We start from the raw sequence: 4,460 nt of genomic DNA, 5'->3' as shown, positions 1-4,460 counted from the left end.
TTAATGCATTTAAATGGGTGAGACTCTGGATATGATCCAAACTGAGGTAAAATTCCTTTCCAAAAGACCTATGGATCTAGAAAGCAAATTATTTGCCCTCAAATTATGATGGTAGGACTGATAGAGCATAAATATATTCCATTTCAGAAGAAATTATATGTAAGGGAGGTTTGCCAGTCCTAATCAAGTTCAAATCTAGCAAGAAAAAATCTGTTAGGTTTTAAGGCCTGGAGGGTAATGTATGATTTGCAGTTCCCTTTGCTAGACTCAAAGCTGGCCCCTCAGGCCTCAGATTCCATTTATTTTATTCACTGTTCCCCTTGCTCCACCATATTCTGCTATCAAGTCCATTCTTCCTTTTCCTTAAAGGGTCACACACATTTGTAGCTTAATGGCTCAACATCCTTAATTCTTGCCTAAAGAATTTTGGAAGTCTAAAGGTTTCTAAGATATGCCTGAATTCTGTTTCTGTCAGTCACAAAAAAAAAAAGAAAAGAAAAATCTGTTTTTATTGGTGGTATTTCTGCACTAAACCATTCTCAAAACTCTACTTGTCTGTCTGTGTGCATCACAATGATACACATTATTAGAAAGGAAGTCCTCTACATAGCTTTCTTTGATATTACCATTTCTGTTTTTGGCTTCTGATAAAAATCTTTAAACAGATCCATGATTCAAAAATTTTCAGCATAAAGTTAACCAGTTTGAGTCTTTTTAAAATAATTTTGTTTTTATAATTTTATTAATAACACATAAATGGTTAATGGCATCACCAACTTGAATGACTTAAATTAATTATCCTGTGGAAAAAGTATTTTCCATATTATCCATCTTACCAATGATTGTTCATAAGCTGGTTAAAAATGTCATCTTGGACCCAAGTTTACACAATAAATTTACACAATAAATAAATCTAACAAACACATAAAAAATGTTCATCATAATTAGCAATTAAAGAACTTCAAATCAAAAGGTTTCATCTCACTACAGTCAGAATGGCAGCTATTATGCATGTAAACAACAATAAGTGTTGGCGAGGATGTGGGAAAAAACGTACACTCATACACTGCTAATGGGAATGCAAACTGGTATAGCCAATATGGAAAGCAGTATGGAGATTTCTTGGAAAATTGGGAATAGAACCACCATTTGACCCAGCAATCCCTCTCCTTGGTCTATACCCCAAAGACTTAAATACAACATTTTATAGAAATACAGCCACATCAATATTTATAGCAGCATAATTCACAATAGCTAAATTGTGGAACTAACATAGATTCCCTTTGATAGATGAATGGATTAAAAAATGGCATATATACACAATGGAATATTACTCAGCAATAAAAGAGAATACAGTCATGGCATTTGCAGGTAAATGGATGGAGTAAGAGAAGATAATGCTAAGTGAAGTTAGCCAATCCCCAAAACCAAATCCCAAATGTTTTCTTTGATATAAGGAAGCTGATTCATAGTGGGATAGGAAGGGGGAGCATGGGAGGAATTGATGAACTCTAGATAGGGCAAAGAGGTGGGATGGGAAGGGAGGAGGTATGGGTTAATTAATGATGGTTGAATGTGAGAAACTTTATTATCCAAAGTACATGTATTAGGACATAAATTGGTGTGAGTATACTATGTATACAACCAGAGATATGAAAAAGGAGCTCTATACATGTAATAAGCATTGGAATGCATTCCTCTGTTATATATAAATGAGAAATAATTAAAATAAATTAAAAAACAAGCAAAAAACAATGTCACATTTCTTCAACTTTTTAAAACAAGTTTCTTGCTGCAATTAAAAATACAGGGCTGACAAAGAAATATGAGATAAAAATTTATGTTAAACTGTCCATCATTAATGCATTTCTGATGGGCAGGACTTACACTAATGTATCAAAAATACATTTTGAAGAATGGAAAAAATATCCTTGTTTATTTCTTCAATTTCTTACCCCTTAAATGTCCACGTTAATAAATCTTACAGTCCATGTGAAACATCTTAACATGTGAGTTGTGCAATGTTCACCATGGCAAAGAAAGACCAAGAGCCCAAGCCCTGGGAAGTTGAGAAATGCTACACTGTCTTCTCTTTCTCTGCTTTATTGACCTGGACACAAGTACATATGCCTGGGAAAAAAAGACAGAACCTTGTAGTATTCCCACAGTGATAACAATTAGCTTCCCCCACACATAAAAGTAGCCATGCTGTCTAAGCCCAGCCACACAGAAAAGGGAAGGCAGCTTCTGGAATGCCAGATGAGGTCTCAGCTCTGTCTCAGGTCATAGCACAGGTGGTCATCTCCACTGTCATGTGGCCTAGGGGTCAACAGTTGACACTCTCACACAGAAGGTAGTCTGGTAGCTTCCATCTCTACAGCATGGTTTGTTTCGGTATTTAAAATGCATTTCAGTGAGCCATTTGCTCTACTGCACATCCCCATCAGATGACATCCAGGGCATCAGTAGATAATAATCCTGACTGTGAGCAAAAGGCTTGTCCTTGCACAAACTCCAGACAATTCATCAGCTGAGAGAAGTCTGTCTGTGGCACACTGCTGGGAGGAGGGCCCAGGGGATTGGCCATTTTTCTGGTTCTATCTTTCTCCTCATTTTCTCACCTGCAACTTCTACTTCTGTGTTGTCCTTCAGGGCCTCTAAAATGAGGTTCAAGTTTGTGCTGAGAGCCTGAACTCAGTGAAATCCAACAATCAGGGATATAGGCAAGAAACCTTGCTCATCCATCTTTCTCTGAAAAAAAAAAAGTCATGTTCCAAGTTTTCTATACTGAAGTAATATTCAATTCAATGCTTAATATACTCTGTAAGCAATGCTTCTTCCACAGGATACACCTGTACACCCTTTCTGTTGTCATAGTAATACATCATACTGGCGTTACTTTCTGTTTGAAATGGCTGATCTGTCCTTTCACCAAGTTCTCGGTAACCATATGAATAATCAAAGTTCACTGGAGGGTTTCCTCTGCCTTATCCTGTTCCCTGTTCTAGTCCTCTTCCTTGACTTTTGAAGGAACCTCATATATTACCCCCTCACTCCTCACACTGGACACTTCATCCTGATCATCCCTTTTTTGTCTGTCTCCCCTCCAACTTCGCGTGTCATTTCTCCTGTTATGGGAAGACTTGTTTGCTTCAGGTTGACACCAAGAGCTGTGGAGGATCCAGGTCTCTCCCGACTCTCTGGCCTTACATCTTCTGAGTGCAGTGGTACTCACTTGTGTTTATGAGCTCTTTCCCTGACTGCTTGACTGGGCATCCTCACTGACATTTTCAATAGGACTTTCTAATTTTGTTTCCTGTTACTCCTCATTTCAACCATCTCTCCTTTTTTGCTTTCCTAATTTCTTCCTTCTTATTTCCTTGGATGATGACACTCTGAGATGGCAAAACGGTTTTTCCAGTGCTCACTAACTCTCCGGGTTTTGGCCAGTTTGCCATATCACGGAAATCACTGGCCTTATTGGATTTCCTTGTCTAGAGTTTTCCTGCGTTTATTCTGAGCTCTGCCTGCAGGGTCTCCAGCCCGGGCTGCAGCGCCCATAATGGCGAGGGACATGCGCTCAGGAGGCTTTTTGTTCCAGGGGTTCTCCTTGGGCAGTGGCAGCTTCCCCTCAGGGCCCAGACCCCAGCGGATCCTGGGCGTCTTTGGCTGGCAGCTCTCTGACAAAGGGGCCCCGGGGCTGCCGCACCTTGTGCACCTGGTGGAGCGCCTGCATGCGCAGGAGCGCCCGCACCCACAGCAGTGGCAGCTTAGGACTCTCCCCACACCCCTTCTCCTGGCCGCCCTCTCAGCCTCCCCGCCCTCCTGCTCCAGAAAAGAAAAAATTTCCTTGGGAATCCCTTCAGCTAAAGTTCATCACAAATTCTGCTTTGCATAAAAAAGAACAAAACTCAAGACAAGTTTTGATCACTATATATAAGAATTACCTTTCCTCACATTCCCAATTATATATGTTTCACTTCTCCCTTAACATACAGCGGGAGTGGACCTAACATTCATATTTATGCCAATATTCTGTATATGGAATATATTTATCAACTAAGCCACTAGAGATTTCTAAGTTCTCACCAGATCAGTTTGGGAATTCATGTCTACCAATAGTCTACATATTTTTTTAATCATGATTCTCCAAATTCTTCCAGCCTTCAACTTTTATCCGATTCTAAAGTCACATTAATATGGCCCTTCAGTATCCCTGTATTTGTTTTATGGCTGACAACATTGGATGACATTGGCTCTTCTCCATGTATTTTCTTCTGTCTGTCCCAAATTTTCCTCTTCCAATCTCTTATAATAACAAGTCATTTGCTATGGCACTCAGATAATTCTGGGTCATCTCTTTATCTCAAGATCATTCACACTGTTAAACATGCAAAGATCATGTTTTCCTTAACAGTGTAATCTGTATGAGTTTCAGAATTGAAGATGGAGACATCACA

The 4,460-nt window shown here is 39.4% G+C and overlaps 1 pseudogene; it reads right to left on the bottom strand.

Moving 5' to 3' along the window:
- Positions 1 to 2,443: 2,443 nt before the first annotated feature.
- LOC144257149 (la-related protein 1B pseudogene) lies at positions 2,444 to 3,458 on the bottom strand (annotated as a pseudogene).
- Between the last annotated feature and the right edge of the window lie 1,002 nt (positions 3,459 to 4,460).

Source organism: Urocitellus parryii, chromosome 10 (genome assembly GCF_045843805.1).
Source record: "Urocitellus parryii isolate mUroPar1 chromosome 10, mUroPar1.hap1, whole genome shotgun sequence".
Lineage (NCBI taxonomy): Eukaryota > Metazoa > Chordata > Mammalia > Rodentia > Sciuridae > Urocitellus > Urocitellus parryii.
The sequence above is the reverse complement of the archived record's forward strand: the minus strand, read 5'-3'. Positions and strand labels throughout refer to the sequence as shown.